Genomic DNA, 18358 nt, shown 5'->3' on the forward strand with positions numbered 1-18358 from the left:
ACAAAAAATGCCAATTAGCATATTGGTACTGTCAACACTTTGTATCTGTACAAGCTTTCTACAGACTTTGTACTTGGGAGCTGACAAGGTAAAGTCTGTTCACTGGATTTGGACATTTACATTCACACTTACAGCTCCCTTGGGTAATGTTTAGAGTAGTTGCAGTACATGTGTGAAAGCAGTTTGTCTGTCATAGGGTAGGGTATCAAACTAACAATGTACCTCACTGTCACTCATTGAATAAGGCTTGTCAAAAAAATTGCTAGATCTGTCGCTAGGTGTTTCCGATAATAGAACAGACTTTATTCATTTTGAAAGAGCAATGGCCAATGGAGAAACCCCAAAGTCTCTGGCAGCTAACCACTCACTCAAGGACATTCAGGGATGTAATGATTTAAGAGCGACACTTAAATACCAGAGTGTTGATGACCAGGATCAGATCTACATTTAAAGGATACAGGCGGAGGTGGTTTACTTATCACTGTGATTTTTCAGTTTTCCTGAGTGTGTTGCTATTAAGTATCGCAATGAGAGTTGGGAAAAATTCATATTTCACCATGAACCAAAACCATATATCCATTCATTGTAGTTTATTAATGAGATCGGGAGTGGCACTTATTTAGTGGAACATCCCATAATTCAACAGAAACACTGCAGTGACACCTTATAACAATCACCTGAACAATAGAGATGTTCATAAGCTTTTCGGTAAAGGAGAATCAAAACAACATTGCAAATAATCACTATCTTATCAAACATTTGTATCTGTAAGCTCTGAAAATATGATTTTTGAATAGACTATGCAAAGTTAAATATATGTGACATTTACAGGTCTGTTTAAATCTGATTTATTTTTGTATCATTTATGTAAGACGTCAGGTTTTAGTAATTAAGAGGTAAATAGACTGTGGGTGTGATATGATCAGATTTAATTTGACAGTGGCCTGGAAAACTTGGGCAAACAACCCAACAACTTTGATCAGACTTACATCACCTATCAGAGTTTAGCAAACTCAGATTAATGGTGCACCTTCACCCATTCTTCATGGTTTCGAGTGACCAGCCATAACATGACAATCTTTTATTAACTTGAGCCCCACCCACTTCAAACCAGGTCACTCATGGGTAACAACCAAAGTGACCCATGGTAAGGAACTAGTTAAAAAGTTTCAGATTAACCAGCTTTTGGGTGACACAGTTATGACAAATCCTTTAAACTTCTTCAGTATCACTTTCTTTCTGCTGCTGGCTCCGTAACAACTGAACAAAGTGGATTTACTAACAACTTTTCACAAATGAATCTTCAAACCAAACTGACTGCATTGCATCTTTACTGTCACTGACTGCACCAGTAACTTTTAACAATGGATCTCCTCAATGGTGACTAAGAGTACCAAGGTCATCTCAGCCATGACACACAGTGTGTCACTTATTAAATAAAGCTCCATGGAAAGACAGGAAAAGCTACACAAACTTACAGTAGGTGGCTGCAGGGCTGGTATAGATGTTAAAAAACAGTTCTTGTGAGCCTAGTTTTGTGCTAAGCTAAATGTTACAGGTTGAACTAACGACAGTTCATAGACAGAATCTGTGAGGAAAGTTCAGACAGGTGACCTTGCATATAAACTGAAGTGAATGTGAGCGGAGATGTGATCGCTGAGAAGAAAGTGATTTAACTACATCAGTAAATATAAATCTTTGAACTGAGCAAAATTATTCAAATCAGCAAATTGATTTGTAATTTACTAAATCAAATAGTTGATTCTTACTTCTTAATTAGCCGTGGCTGCTGTTATTAATGTTGAAAGACTTGTTTGTTTTTGGAACCACACTCATTTGCTTTTTTCTGCGGAGGGTTAGATGAGAAGATCAGAACCATTCCCATGTTTGTACGCTCAATACAAAGCTTCTGCCAACTGCCAATTAGTTAGTGGTTTTCTCTGCTGGTTGCCTGGTAACATCACGATCACCCAGGAAGTCATTGTATCACAGATATCGTCTGATGCAGTTAGGATATTGTCCAGCCCATGAACACCCACGAAACTAACACCAGTCAATTGTGCACAAGAGGTTAGAGTTTTTTTTTCGTTGGACAGACCCAGGTTAGCAATGTCGGCCTCTTAAATATTTCAAGCTAAGGTATAACCTTATTGGTTGTTAGCTGTAATTTCAGGTGTGATTAATTGGATATGGTAGAATAAGGAGCTTAAACATTTGGAGAAACGTTGGAGTGGTGTTCCTTTGTGTTGAAAGAATCCAGCTGAGGTGGATCTGCTGTCTGGTAGGACATCTCCTGGATACCTTTCTTTTAAGGGTTTCCTGGTAGGAGACCTTGGATTGACCCAGAGCTCTCTGGAGGGATTATATTTATTATATCTGGTTTGGGAATACAGAAGAGCTGGAAGATACTCATGGACTACCAAGCTTTGCCTGCTGCCACAGCAACCCAGCTATGGATAAGCAATGAATGCAAAACTGAATTGGCGGATGGATTACGACAGCCTAAATCTGCAGTTGTAAATGGTAATAACCTATTAAAGATTATGCAGTAAATACATATATTCTCTATGTAGAAAATATGGATTATTTTTTCCTGAGCAGAGATTAAAGTCACTCCCTCTGTGTGTGTCATAATCTGAGGTTCTCTGATCTTTGCTTTGGTCGTGGGTTCAAGTGTGTGTTCATAATTGGCAAATGTGAGTCCCTCCTTAGATGGCTCCAGCAACTTAAACACAACATCCAGGTTGACATACTAATTTTCACATCTTTTCCACACACTGACATTTTACATAGGACACAAACACTGTATACAAACCTTTTATCTGCCAACTTCAGTGCTGTTGAACCAAGCCCCCAAGGCTACATCCTAATTTTTTACAGTATATGGGCTGCACATTTGGCACAGCTATGCCTTGCTAACTAGGTGCTAGTCTGCTTGGAGGCCCACTTAAAGGCTCAGTGTGTAAAATTTAGTAACATCTAGTGGTGAAGTTTCATGTTGCAGCTGAATACTCCTCACCTCACCCTCTCCTTCCAAACATGAAAGAGAACCTGTGGTAGCCTTCAGTTGTCATAAAAACTCAAAAGGTGTTTGTCCAGTTCGGAATAATGTAAAAAACATGGCGGCCTCCGTAGAGACGATCCGCTCCTGATGTATATATAAAATATTTAAATATAAAGGGCCTTTTCTGAGGTAAAGAAAACAACAATTTGTACAATTTAGATGAAACACATGCAAATAGATCCCTTTCACCTAAATCTTACACACTGGACCTCTACCATTATGCGTCTCTCAGAGCTGCAACTGTGAGTGCAGCTTTGCACCAAGTTAAACACAGAAATTTGATGTCCTAAGCCTGTAGGACCCAGAGTCAGAGGCACCAGTCCACGGATGAGATTGATGGATCCATTTCCAGCAGTTAGCTGTATTGTTGTCTTAGTTTGGCTCAAGTGTACTTTGGGTAACTTTATTGAGTTGTGTTTTTGATTGTTCAAGTGCCATTTTGACCAATAGGTTGGCTAACAAAAAGTTTGCATTGATCTGACATCGGTGACACTGTGACATCTAGTGGCACTGAATATTGAATATATGATGTTTATTAAACAAATTCTCCTAAACTTTTTCGAAAGTAGCAACCCTGTAATGAATGCAGAGCATACATACTGAAGAAGGTATTATAAACCATCCAACGACATTGGATTAAAAGAAATTAACCATTTAAATAAAAATGTCAAAAGCCATGTTAATGTGAACTAGTTCCTTTCTTTAAATGTCAGTTCAGTACAACCTCAGTGGACCTCCCACAGTGCCATACAGAGTCAACCAACTTTCAGACAGACTTCACCCCCTTTGCCCTATCCCATCATGGGAGGTTTTGATTCACAGGACTGACAACCTTATTATGCGGCGCACTTATTATTGATATTACGCCGCAGAGGCGCGGTTGCCATGGTCACCGAGCGAGAGACATTTAATTTTCTCTCCTCCATCATCATTATCTATGGGGCCATCTGTTGTGGAAAATGAATTCAGCCTCATTTGCATGACTGATAAGCACATTCTTTATCTGTCCCACAGAAGGTCATATGCCATGGATTTGGGGACTCAAGAGAGAGAGAAAGAGAGTGAGGGGATGAAATGATGCGTGGTCTTACCTTTATGAATGAGGTAAATGGGGTGTATGTGTGTTTGAGTGTGTGTCGGAGCTTGGATGTGTGCATGTGCCTGCATAATTTACCGACATGTAATGTTTATGTATGCCCTCTTGTTTACGTCCATGCCAGGCTTTTGTTCTCATGTGGGTGTTTTTTGAATTTACATAAGCATGTGCCTGTGTTTGTGAATGTATTTGCCATCGTGCGTTCATGCATTTTGTGTGTAAATGCATTTTTTTCCCACTAAACTATGTGTGCACACACGTGTGTATACGTGTCCTTGCAAGAGTAGGTCTGTGTGTTTGGAAACTGCAGTTTTTTTGAGTTTTTGACCTCAGAGTGAGCATATATAACTTTTACAAAGACAGACTTGACCTAACTGAAATAAACACACTGAATGTCACAGGTAAAGTGATTTGTAAACTGGAACTAACTCAACATTCTTGCATCTGCTTGAAACAGGGTCAGTGAGTGGAAGTTGTGAGGATGTCATGTTTTTAAGAATCCAACAATGTTTCAGCCATGTCCCTCACACTTGGTCTGGACCGTCCGACTTTTCGGTTTAGTCCATACCAAAAATAACAGGTGTGAACCATGGTTCAATTCATTGTCAGTGTGAGAACACAAAGTTGAGATGGCATAAAACAATAGAAGAAGAAAATCAATCGGAAGCGGTACTGGTCTCTCCAGAAATGGAGTTGCCCAGGTTTGCAGGATTGCTAGCCTTCGCCTCACACTAGCTACATAAAGTTTGAATGTGGATCAAATGCAAACAATAAACCAAAGACATGAACCTCTGTTCCGAACTTGTTCTGGACTTTCAGGTATAAACACACTTGTTGTTGTAGTAAATGTCTTCATGCTGAGGAAACTTAGTTTTCTTATATCTGCCTGATTCCTGTTCATGACTGACTTTACCTCCCACCATTGACTCGGATAAGAATTTGGGATTTGAGCTTTTTTCAAAATAAGATGGGGGGAAAACGAAAGAGAGGATTGTCTAAGTGGCCTCTCACTTTTTATCTATTGTTGGATAGTCAATAGATTGAATTTAGTATAAACTTGGCTTTGGATAACATACTAGCCAAACTTGTAGTTTTGGGGTGTTAAAGTTACCACAGGTTTTGCATTCAAGAACTAAATCTAGTCACTGACGGTCCTAACAAGTATAGTTTTTCAAACTGTGTGTGTCAGTGTGTTTATCCCCTGAAGCTGCTGTTATGTATATGTGTGTGTGTGTGTGTGTGTGTGTATTTTTGTGTGTACGTGCAGGTAAAATGGCTTCCAAGGGGTTTATGTGTGTGTGCTCTGGTCTTTCATGTCCCACACATTTGTCATTCCATTCCAAAGACACAAGTTCCTCCAGCGCACACACACAAACACACACACATGCACCATACTGTACATATGTAGGCTGAAGCTTGTTATTCCTCCTCTCTCTTATACTCCCAATACACAAACAAGGCAACTTCTCCTCCCTTATTAATCTCTCTGTGCTCCCCTAAGGTATCCTTCTCTTCCTCCTCTTCTCCTTTCCCCTCACCCCGCCCGCTCTTCTCCCTCGGTCCCAATGAACAACAAGCCTTCACCTTCTCCCACGCCATTGTCTCAAGTCCCAATACGCACACCATTCTCTCTCTCTCTCTCCCGTTTATTCGGCTCCCTGGCTCGAGGTTGCTTTTCACTCTGCAACATCAAAACCTCTAACCTGAACAACATCCCTCTCTCGTGCACCTTCCGTCCCTGCTGCAATGATGGGTTTCCTCCATTTCTCACACTTTCTTATGGCTCTGTCTTTGTATGCAGTTGCTCACTTCATTCACACTAAGGCAAGAAATCATATTTGTTATTTTAAATTCACTAATGCGTCTGCATGTATGTGGGTGCAAAAGTCTGAGGATATGCCTCAAAAAAGTTTGTGTGAATGCATTTCTGCACACGCATTTTGTATGATAACAGTTCATTCAATATGCACAAGTATTTAATGTGCTGAAGAATATTTGACTTTAAAATGGTCTGCCAACATTTAAAGTGCCGTAATCGTAACTCAAGCTTAATTCAAGGAGATAGACCTGAAGTTAAATTGTTTTAACATGAAAAATAGTCTGCGACATTCCAAGCAAACTGTATTTGTAAACCAAGTGAGACCTTGTATGTTTTATTTTCAGATCATTAGCAGATTTTTTTTTTTTTTTAACCATTAGAGACATGTTCAATTTAACAACTCAACATTAAGGTACACTCAGTGGTTTGTTTTGGATGTTTTGACTGAAATGCTCAGTTGTAACCCCCATGGAGTTTCTCTCCATCGTCTTTTTGAGAATTATTCCTTTATTTAGATAGTTGTAATGTTTTATCTCTAATCCCTGACCTCTCTCTCAAACAGCCCCTGCACACATTTAAATGCATTGTACTGCCCCATGCTTCACTTTGAGTCGGTCTTGTCGAGCTTAAGCTGTTTCTGTGCACTCGTACAACTCAGATCTCTCGCAGTGCTCTCAGATTATGAAAATACCTTGCCTTTTTTCGTGGGTTTTTTTTCTGGGTGGATCCAAAGACAATTTGGATATTGCCAAATCTTCATCAACCGCTCTCAACAGATATATTACTTTTTAAAAGAGCCAGCTCTCATCTAATTCTTAGTGGAATGTCTGAATTCAGGTCATGAATCCACTTGTTCCAAAAAAGCTCACATCAGATAACGTTACTGATAGGAACATAACTCTGTGAGCTGTTTTAACGGCAGTGTAACAGGTCAAGTGGCTGAGTCGTCTTCTGAGCAGCAGAGGAACAGTCAGGAGCTACAGTGTTGGATTGCACGATGCAGGTGGTTGTATTGGAATTTTGACCTGGTTTCACACAGTATTTCACAAAATTCATTCATGAAGAATATAAAGAATTTTCTCATAGTCGACGAAAATGTTTGTCATAGCTTTGATTCAGAAAATTAACACTGACTTGACCGTGCATTTGAGTTAATTAGACTTATGTTGCTTTCACAGGTGAACTGAACTCCGGATGTTTTGCTGAAGTTTTTCAGAGTGGCTGCATGTGAAGGCAAATGTACGAGTTAGTTGATCTGGAGTTTTTCCTGCAGCCTCCTTGTAAAATGTGCATCTGAGAGAGAGGTAAACGTCTGATTGAGCCCATGTGAGAATACAGCAGGATAATGTCTGGAAATTTCACAGAAAGCAAGTGGGGGTGTTGATGATTTTTCTAACACTAAACTGAACAAAAGACCAAAACGAAATCAAATATCTCAGGATGTAACACCTTGGAAAGGTGAGCGAGCTTTAGGTCATAAGAACCGATGCAGGCGTCGATGTGCTGTAAACAAAAGACGTGATTTCCACAGCAGGAATTTTTTCATTATATACTGCCTCCTGAACGCACCAGCCAGGCACCACATTTCCCCTTAATGTCAAAATGTCTGCCTCAGGACCATCTCCTGCTGGGTTCTTCATATGTAAAAGCTAAATTCCGGAAAGAGTCCAGATTTTCCACCTGCCTCCTGAAAAGCCATGGCTTCTCTGATTGTTCTCTTGTGATTGAGTAAAACATGTCGGTCAGAAATGTCAAGTCCTGTAGAAAGAGACTCCAAACTGTTGATGCCATGTTAGTGTCAGTTCTGTTGTACCATTTGAACCAAACTAGCCAGTGGGTGAGTTTGTATGTACAGTATGTTAATTGGTGACGTAGACATTTTCTGGAAAAAAAGCCAAGACTGTCTAAACATCAGACTCTTCAGGAACACATTTTTCGATAGGAGAGAGGGACTTTGTAACTTAACAGACCTTTAAAGTGCACATTTTCCTGTAGTAGAATCAGAAAATATATCAATGCAAATAACAGATCCAAAATTACCACATGGCATACACTGCTTTTTTTTTTCAACCACATATTGAATTACATTTTAATCACTCTATAACAGAGGAAACACTTAAATCGGTCTCTTATATCCAGGTTATCCCAGTCAGCACTGACGTGTAACTCACATACACCAGTGAATATCCTAACACAGCAACTGTTTCAACAATGTTTTCTGGCCACTGTTACAAATGTGTGATGACTCCTTCACGTTAGCAGCCCTTTCCTTTTTCATGTGCATTCTCCCTCATTGTTTATTTGTTTAAGGATGTGGGCTAAATTAATTGTGCTTGACTGGCATTAACATAGCCAAATAAGAGTTTGAAATTGCTAATATTGAACGCCCCGCAGGCATCTGGGTCCCAACCCACCAGAGTACTTATCATGCCTTCCTCAACTGCCTGGCAGCATTGTCGGAGAGAGCGGCGCTCGATGGTTCTGTAAAATACGGCTGTATGGAATTTGATTTGTTTACTGATATGGTGAAGATCAAAACAATGTGTCTCGTATACATGCACACTGGATTGGAGGAGCAGAAAACCGGCCCATGTCTTTGAATGTTATTCAGAATATTGATGTGTAAACATGCATTTATTTGAATATGTTTATGGCTTGCCTCAGTCACATGAGAAGTCCCCCAGTATTCTGAGCTGCCTATAGAGCGTCTGCCGCATTCTCAGCCGAGGGTCCCCCCCACTGGTGGAAAACAAATGAATTAGCACCTCATGTCCAGCAAGAAATGAACCTAATTTATAATCTAATTATGATGATGTCTCAGGGATCAAATTAGAATTCTCCTTGTTTGCATATCTGAGTAAATATGGAAATCATCGCATTGGCATTCCTATTTTCATGCACACCAGAGTGCGCATGAATGTCACCTTCTTTTATGGTGCAAGCCTGATTGTATTGTAAATTTCTCCTGGTTGAGAGCGGCGCTCATCAGCGAACACAAGGCTACAACTAGCTTGTTTCAATACTCATCCATCTTGTGCATTCCTAATTCTGGTGCTCAGCCAGCCTGAAGCCTGCGATTGGGTAGTGGAGGGGGGTTACCATAAATTAACAGCAAGCGATCAACGGGAGACTTCCTATAAGTTTACATCTCAGCTCCCTGAATGATCTCGGGCCCAAATAATGTGTACCCAACCGAGAGTGTGACACAATTTTGCCCCTTTATAAAGGCTCAAGTTTGTGTCTCTCCCATTTGAAATGAATGCACTGTACACCCCTCACCCCGCTTTCTCTCCCTTATCTCTCATTTCCCTCCCTCGCTCAATCTCTACCTGGGGCCCGTGGGAAGAGCCGACTCCGGGAGCAGACAGTCTGCAGCTCTGAGTAAATGTGTGAGAGGGAGAGAGAGGGGAAGGGAGGGCACATTAGTAGGCTAAGAGAGAGAGAGAGAGAGAGGGAGCAACAGAGGGGGAGAGAGAGAACACATTGAGTGTTGGAGGACATACATGCACAGTGGTACAGAGAGCGAGATACAGAGATAGAGGGAGGAAGACGTGGAGAGAGAGAGGAAAGCTGTTCAGGTTATTAGACACAGAAAGGAGAGAGAGAGGATTTTTTTAGCTTCCTTCCATGGTCTCTCCCTCTCCTCTCCCCAGCACAAACACATGCTCATACACTCTCCCACCCTCCCTCTCTGACACACGCACACACACACACACGCACACACACACACACACACACACAGGCACATTTGCTTTAGGGTATACCAGTCGGCTTTGGCAGTCCTCTCTTTTGTTGTCTTTGCTATTGGTTAGTCTCAGCGGCAACGCGGCGTGCGCCTCTATCGCTGGGGTGGGTGCATGTGTGTACATGTGTGTGTGGGGTGTGTGTGGAGTCTGAGGAGGCAGTGTGTGAAGGATGCTACTCAGAGTGCTCGGGTAAGTCAGCTCCTTTCTTCTCTCCCTTTCTTCCTTCCTTCCTCTGTCTCTGTCTCTTCCTTCTCTCTGTCTTTGAGCTTCTCTCCCTTTTTCGCTCTCTCTGATGTGCAGTCTCTCCAGCTCGCCTGGGACTCTCGCCTCTCTCCACCTACTGTGCACATCCGCTATGCACAGCTCTCTCCCCCCTCTCCCTCTCTTTCTCTCTCTCTCTCTCTCTCTCTGTTTTTCCTCTGTGTGCTCTCCCTCTCCTCTCAGTATCTTTCTGGGTCTGCGTTACACCGTCTCCTCCCCGACTGTGACTCTCGCCATCCCTGCTTCTCTCGCCTGCTTCCCCTGCTCTCTCTCTCTCTCTCTCTCCCTCTCAGTTCCTCTCTCTCTCTCACTCTCTCTCTCCAGGCTGCGCCTCATTGGTGTGTCCTGATTCCCTTTTTTTCCATTAGGCTCCAGGCCCATTGGTCGCCTGCCTCCCAACCATTATCTCCACTCCTCCACCCCTCTGTCATCCTTTCTCCCTTCGCTCTCCCTCCTCCTCCCCTCATTCTCAGTCATCTCTCGCAAGTCGTAAAAATGATTTGCATGCAGGAGGAGAGCAGAACTTTGCAGTGAGCACAGTAAGTGAATCGAGGGGAGAGAAAGGAAAAAGGCTGGAAAGGGGGACGCGTTGTTCGGGAGAGCAGGAGGAAAAGTTTAAAAAGAGAAGACTGCAGTTGGTAGGTAACTTGCTCGTGCCATCTCATGTCTGAGCCTTTGCTGTTGTGGAAGAAATGATGTGCATGTACAATTTTGCAAAGAAGATAGAAGATAGATAGAAGAAGTCTGTTTGAGTGGATTGAGCCCAAATAGAGAAAATACATATTTAATCTGAGATGTGTTAATTGCTTATGTGGGTTATTGTTGAGATAGGTTTAGCATTGTGGTACAATGGCACAGGTGCAGTGACTTAGTCTGACTGAGATCATTTTTTAGTTTAGTATCGTTCCAGTCATTAGTTTCTTTTGCATTTTTCTGCAACTCTCTGTAGAATTGCTTTACCATCTGAGAATGAATGTTTTCCCTCTTGATTGCAGCTGAATGAGACTTAAATGAAATGCTTATTATTTCACGAGGCAGCTTTTACAAGTGGTATTCTAATGGGGGCAGCAGTTTAAAAGTTTGTTCTGCAAGTTCTGCGCTCCTCCGGTGGATAATGCTGCACTGCAAACTTCTGTTGACTTCAAGAAGAGGAGAGCTGCTTCTTTTAGAGAGACTCCTCATCCTTAGTGAAATACTGTATTGTTATTGATGTAATGAATTATTTCAACAATTTCTTTTAAATTTTGCTGCTCTTGAAGTGTCAGCCATGAGTCTCCCTTGTTGTGTATATTGTTTTTCTTGCTATCTTCTTATTATCACTCTGACACAGTTATGAGTCCAGGGAAGGTTGACTAACAGAAAACAATTAGAAGTAGAGGAAATGAAGACAGAGAATTTAGAGTTGGAAGAGTTTCAAATACAGTTAAGTCTTTGCCGAAGTTGGCTGCATCTAAATAATCATCCACTCGCGCGCACCAGCCTCTCCGGTCACTATTTCATCCTACACCTTATCATATTTTATTATTTATTTCCGCTTTGCAACAAAAGACAATGCAGATGTTGCTGTGTGAGCCTGTGTGTGTGCTCTTGTGGGTGGCACTCACTGTATACACACAGCAGATGCGCCGCAACATGTTTTATTCTGACAAGACAAACAAAGCTCTGATACAAAGTGAGCCACTTGCGTCTCCGTTGCCCAAAATGTGTCAGAATGAATGTTCCTCATGTCAACAGATGATGGAGACAATATTTGGAGACATGTGGGGATACTGTGAGGGATTGTAAACAGTGCCGAGAAGATTTTCCCCTAACAAGAAACCAACCTACAGGATAGAAGTAGCAGTAATATCAATATTCGATCCTGCAGGTCTACAGTTATAGATTTATTCAGTTTTTAGAATAAATCCAGAGATAAGCAGTGTTGAGAATGTTGAGCTGTATTTAGTACAGTTTCCGTCAGTGCTCTGTATCTTACAGACGGCTGTGTCACTTTATTGAGGCGGTCAGGACAAGCCGCTTAGCATGAGGTGAAGCCATGTTCTTTGGGATGTTCCTTTAGCTGCAAGAGGAAGGAAATGTCTTGCTTGTTAGAGGGAGACTTGTGTTAGTGTGCCGAGTGTGTGTGTGTGTGTGTGCATGTGTGTGTGTGCATGTTTGTGCCACCGCGGTGCCTGATGTGCTTTGCTGAGCGAGCCGGGGACAGGGAGACAGCTGAATGTGATTAAATTATAGAGGGAAAGCACGCTACCTGACTGAGACCAAAATTGCGGGAACCCCCCCTCCCATCATCTCTCTCTCTCTCTCTCTCTCTCTCTCTTTCTCTCTGGTATAGAAGCAGAAGAATCCAGCCCCTTATAATCATAACAGTGTAGTCAGAGCTGGAGGGTACAGGGAATTGGGTGTTGATGGGAAAGCTGAATATGGACTGTAGGGTCATAAGAAACGTACTGATGCACTGGTGCTGTAACATGTGACGACCATTCCCTGCCTCGGCTCAGTGCACGACTGCGTGACTTTCTTATTGCTCTTAATTGTATGTATTCATCTATGTGTAGTAGATATAATGTGTCAAAGAAAACCTGCTGAATTTTTTAATATCATGTGCGGACGCAGAAAGATTGGGAGGCACTGTGTGACCCTCATTCCTGAGCAGCCTAACGCATGAGCAGCAAAAAGCCTCCTGGGGATCCCCTGCGTGCAACCGGCAGGGGTGGGTTGGGGGTTTAGCCTCCATGTTGAGCGGCTGGAGCACACACTACGCTTAGTATGTCTGAGCCATATATACTACAGCATGACTCTGCATTCATGCGAGACTGCCTGCGTGATCTGCTGTGGTGGTCACTCCTGTAAATGCCTCCACATATGCATAAGATATGTTTTCACAAAACATTAACACGTCATCAAATTCATATTTTAATACTGTAGGCAATTTTAAATATATGTATGTATATGTACAAATAAGTATTTTGTTTAAACTCTGCTGGAAACCACAAGCTGTCTTTTTACATAAAAATACAAAACAAATTTAAAACAAACACGATAGAAAAAATGTAATTTACCCTTTGATTTCAACAAATAAAAATTGGGTGGGAGTCCACTGAGGGATCATCCCTTTTGCTGCACTTGTATGCATATCCGACATACAGAGGACAGGATCAAAAGAGGACAGTGTGAACCTCATATGCCCTGTGAAGCTCTTTGCCGCCATGTGACCAAGAATAAGCTGCTGTATATGAGTAGCCTGGCACCACCAGACCAATTAGATTTTTGATTTCCAGGGGCGGTATCAGCGGTTGCAGAGGAGAGCTACGACCAATCAGAGCGACAGAAAATTTGACATAGTGCAGAGAACGACAGAACATTTTAGTGTCTTTTTAAACAGTTGTGTGTTTGGAATTCAACAGACCTCTATATCTAAGCGGTAGCTATCTTTTTTGGTCACAAAAAATGTTTCAGCAGCACTCCCATTAGCCGCTGCTTTGTTAGTCATTTATTGATGGTTGCGATTGGCCAAACCAGTTTGAAAATCCTCTTTGTTTGGTCCGGTTAATGTATCAGAGAAGAAATGCATTTCATACTTGGGAAGAAAAGGAAAAACTACATCAGTCTCAGCATCAATACCAGTTGCCTATTTCATTGTGGCTGCACAATGCACCACACTGTTATGTCAAAAATGATTACGACAAAAAGTAGGTATTGTAAAAATAAAATTTCATTCTACCACCAAATCTGTGAGGATGATTTGATCTTGAATTACACCCCTGCACACGTCTAGAACCACTTCCCAGTGTGTCACAGTTTCTGCTCTCTGCAGCCCTTCTGTCGTGGGTGCAGCTCTCAGTAGACTGCGCTACCTTCAGCTCCACACCAGGAGCCTATCTCCCCAACACAGAGCAGATTGCCCTCCCTCCCTGCGGTGAAGGCTGAGACCGGCTTATTGGCTGGCCTTCATACATAACCTGCCCTTGACGTCACACCGTGGTGCACGAACAGAACTGCTGGTTTGCAATACACTGTATTTGCCGATAACATTGTAGGTTTACCTGCTGTCTTTCCTCATGACAAATCATAGCACACCGCAAATCAATTCCGCAGCACCTGGGATAACTTCAAACATTCTGTCACAAATGTGAATTTTATTTCTTTCTCTAACTGGCACAAAGGCCAGAAGGATCAGTCTGTGGCTGTGCTTCCAACGTGTATCCCCACGAACCTCTGTGAACATACCACAGGGAATCGATGTGATCTTCCAATCGGTCAGGAGAAGGCAGAGAGAGGGGATTGATCTATTTGAGCGGACACAATGTCAATACTGACGTCTACTCAGTGTAAGATGTAGCTGCTCTAGTGTCCTTCACACATGCATCCTTGCTACGCTTGCCGCTACAGGCAATTAATTATGGCACATTCATCACTCACTCCCAAATTCATAGTTTGTAGCAGTGGGTGCTGTGATTTGGTGGTGCTGTAATTAGTAACTGAAACACTGTTGTCTTAACAAGGACAAGGTGAAAGTGGTCAAAGATAATGTAAACTCCTTAAACGTATTCTTATGGTCTATATATCTACCATGTCTTTTCTTTTGTCTAAATCTTAACATTGCTTAATATTTATCCTTCTTGATATAATCTTTTCTCAAGATATATTTCTCCTTTATTGTCATAAAATAATCATTTTTTAAGCTTCTGTTGTGTTTTGACTACCTTTATATGTAAAGCATAGAATTCAATGTCAATTATTATTATTATTATTTATATTTCATACAGTTAAAGAATCGCAGCTACGCAAATTAAAGCCACAACAGTTCCAGGCAGAATATCTGAGCGGCTGCAATTTGTTTCTTTAAATTTTTTTTCAAATAGACATAAAGTTGGCATCATGGTCATAGCTCAGTCATGAAATCCTACCACACTGGAGTGTTGCTTCCAAACCAGGCTTCTGATCGTGATGTCACTCAGTTTGACGTTAGTTTCTGCTTTGTGCGTCCCTGTGATTGGAGCGTCACACCACGTAGCGTATTGGCACGGCCAGCAGAGGTCCCTGTCGTGGGAACTGCTCACGCCACCAAACTATATTTAAAAGAAAGAACAGTGGCCAATGAGCAAAAGCCCAAAACTCGACCAGCCAACCAATGTTGTAACTTTCAGTCAGTCAGTCACAGATCTCCATGCCTGGCCTCGCTGTTGCAGTCCAACCAATTAACCGTCACAGTCTGAGGGGATTATGAGTCATTTTCCTGAAAACTCAAGATATGGTTTTTGGATAAGCTCATTTTGATTTCATATGTAGAGAGATGCACTTGCATAATTGTTATCTGTCATGTCACCAGTGAAATTTTAAAAGAGAGGTTACACTACTTTCTTTTCTGGCAAAAGAAATAATATTCATTGTGACATTATCCAATCTTGGTCTAGTTGTTTGTCCCTCTCGTGAAATAAGTACACAGAGAGAATCAGGATGCGGGTATCCCTTTCAAAGAGAGCTCAGGTGCCCCCCACCCGCCATGCACACACACCTCTGTGCCTTTCCTCAGGGAAAACATGATCTATCTCTTGGCGGGCAGGCCAATTAAAAACCAATCAGGCTACTTGAAGTGCGCTGGTAATGGGAAAGCCAAGGCAGTGGAGGAAGTGGGGGCTGATTAATGGACATTTTCACCTTGTGGCATAACAGCCTCCCACAGGCATCCATCACTGCAAGGGATAACGCTCACCTAAACACCAGGCCCCACACCCATCCAGCACTGTCGTATATGTTGTGTAGGCTGACTCTGAGTATATGATGATGATGATGATGATGATGATGAGGAGCAGTAAGTGTCAGATTAGATTAGAGTAGCTTTGTATGAGCTTGCTTGACCTGTGAGGCAATTGAGATCTGGTGTAACAGTGTCCTAACTGAATCTGGCCTGTGCTGCTCTGCATTTTTCCATGGTTAGAACTCCATATAGAGGATATGCTATTCTGAAAAGAAAACTCCTGCAGTGGTGCTATTGTGTTGATAGCTCAACCTCTTCCCTCTGCTGATATATTACGGGCTGTGGAGTCAGTGTGGCTGCCTATTTCTGTTGTTTTGTCGGGCGAACGCTGGACTTTCCCAAAGGGTGCCGGCACAATTTCAACAGTGGAGTCAAGACTCTTTTGCTAAAGGAGGATTGAAAGCGGCGTGTTTGTGTCTTTCCCTCTGGTGCTATTGTGAGGCAGCGAGCATTCACAAGAAAAGTATTAAACGGTGTGAGCGTGGTTCGTTCCATTTCAGGAGCTGCTGTGACCTACTTCACACAGCCAGGCAGCTCGCTGTAAATAAGGATTTTCATAACCTGGCTTGGCCTTTCCCATTAGAGGCACAACTGCGCCTTGAAGAATATTACAAGGAGCACAGGAGCAGCTGTTTGGAGCGCTGCTACGATATCATCAAAGCACTGACCTTGAGACGGCTTGTGTGGTTGTCATGCGATTACAATTAGTTTTAGTGCTGCTGTAGTGCGAGCTGAAGACTGCGTATGCAAACAGTGGGGAAGGTACGCAAGCAGGCAATTCAATCTTTTGTGCCCCCTGCTAAACCTTCTGTATGGTAATGTTTTCCTATATCCCCTGGTAGCCTGCCTACACACACCATCAGAGAGGGAAGAAATGTCGGAGATTCTAATTCGAGCAAGTTTAGTGAGCTAAACCTCCCATCCATCAAGCCGTAGCTGAGAGTTGACATGAAGCGCAGTGATGTGCACAACTGTTGCAAAGACTAAATTGTTTGCCTGATGTCAGTCACACAAGGGTGAGGAGGTATGATCAAATGCACGATCAGATCAAAGAATTCTAAAAAACTAAAAAGATATATAATCCAGAATCATTATCCTGTCCGTTACACTGTGAGGGAAATGTGATATATATATGTGTGTGTTTATACATATGTATAAATATACACATGTGTGTGTTTTGACATAGCTGAAAGACTACTTTCTTTTACCTGTTTTACTGTAGAAAGAAATTAACTTGATATCCAACACATTTTCACGTTCCTCCTGCAATTATTTGCATATACTGTACTTTTACACATCGATTCCGTTGCAGCATTCGCACCTGGTGACATTTTCTCTCTCCGAACAATGGTAGGATGAATCAGAAGAGCAAATGTTTCAGTCACAACAACACCCGCCTCCTCAGCGATGACGCTGTGGCATCACGACTGAGAGTGAGGTGTGCACATTCTTCAGGTCAAAACAAACAAAGAGGTGGGTTTAGGATACCTGGACTCTTGTACGTCAGTGTTTATACACAATGACAAAAAGATGGGGGGCAGAAGGGAAAGAGATGACAAAGAAAGATAGAAAAACTAGAAAAGAGGAAATCTAGTACTCCACTAGGCCAGCCTCATGGAAAAGAGCTGTGATATTGGAAAATGATTACCAAACAGGCATCCATTATTCAACAGGGCAATCAGGGAGGGCACAATCTCCTTATTTATGCCAGCTCTGTAAATCAGATTTGTCGGTTTTGATCACTCTAAAATCTCCCAGTCACACGGCGGCAATATTGGGCGAATATTACACTGTCTAATGGGTAATTGATGACGGCATGTGACACCGATCAAAATGAATGGACGGCCTACAGGAGCAAGGAGTGGGGAGGAGGAGGCTGGAGGTGTGGGGGAGAAGAGATGACTTCTGAGCATATAGCATTGCAATCAGCAGGCGTATGAAAGGTCTCCTCATATTATGTGATCGCTGTTCCTCTTTTCCAAGGAGGCAGTGATGTGTAGGACAGAATGACTATGAATCCAGACGTGTATGCATGGCTGACTAAAGAGGGCATTGTTTCAGTCAGGACTCAATGTAGTTATTGTTATTGACAGCGAAACAGCCATTTTTTTGTGATAATACGATTTCTGTGCAGTTTATTCTGTGTGCACTCAATAATTGTATTTGCAGCTTGTTTCAAAAGAAGTAGACTTAATTGAAAAATTCTAATAAATGATAAATGCGGCTGGTGTGTGGACAAGGGTGAGGGTTTATCTGTGTGTGTCTGTGTGTGTATGCAAACAAATGTGTGCGATTGTTTTATGCATGAGTGTGTTTTCGTGTGTGTGTGTGTCTTCAGCACAGTGGCAGGCAGGCAGACATGATGTGCTCTGAGTCGCGGCGTCTCTGTGAGGGTGGCCTGACCCCTGCCTTCAGCTCCACTTCACAGGACAGCAGCAAATGAGAGGTGTCATCACATGACAGCAGCACAGCCCCTCTTTAGGACTGACGGCTCATTGAAAACACACAAACAAGCATGCACGCAGCAGCAAATGTGTGCAAATACACATGCAGGCAAACATGCAAGTTGAGGCAAATGCTTGCAACAGTTGGGACATAAATGGAAAACGATGCA

The 18358-nt window shown here is 42.3% G+C and overlaps 1 protein-coding gene across 8 annotated transcripts in view; it reads left to right on the plus strand.

The window, feature by feature from the left end:
• The window catches only part of myt1lb (myelin transcription factor 1-like, b), a 128587-nt gene that overhangs the window by 12383 nt on the left and 97846 nt on the right, over nt 1-18358 (plus strand). For 2 of the 8 annotated variants that reach the window (XM_069535962.1, XM_069535963.1), the window contains exon 1: nt 9953-10624. The exons of 1 other annotated variant lie outside the window; for it this stretch is intronic. The gene's annotated coding sequence lies outside the window, so the exon portion shown is untranslated. Of the gene's footprint in view, nt 1-9492; nt 9915-9949; nt 10625-18358 lie in introns of those variants that run through there. 5 more of the 8 variants (XM_069535960.1, XM_069535965.1, XM_069535966.1 and 2 more) reach the window with 5 other exon arrangements.

This window comes from Paralichthys olivaceus, chromosome 12 (assembly GCF_024713975.1).
Source record: "Paralichthys olivaceus isolate ysfri-2021 chromosome 12, ASM2471397v2, whole genome shotgun sequence".
Lineage (NCBI taxonomy): Eukaryota > Metazoa > Chordata > Actinopteri > Pleuronectiformes > Paralichthyidae > Paralichthys > Paralichthys olivaceus.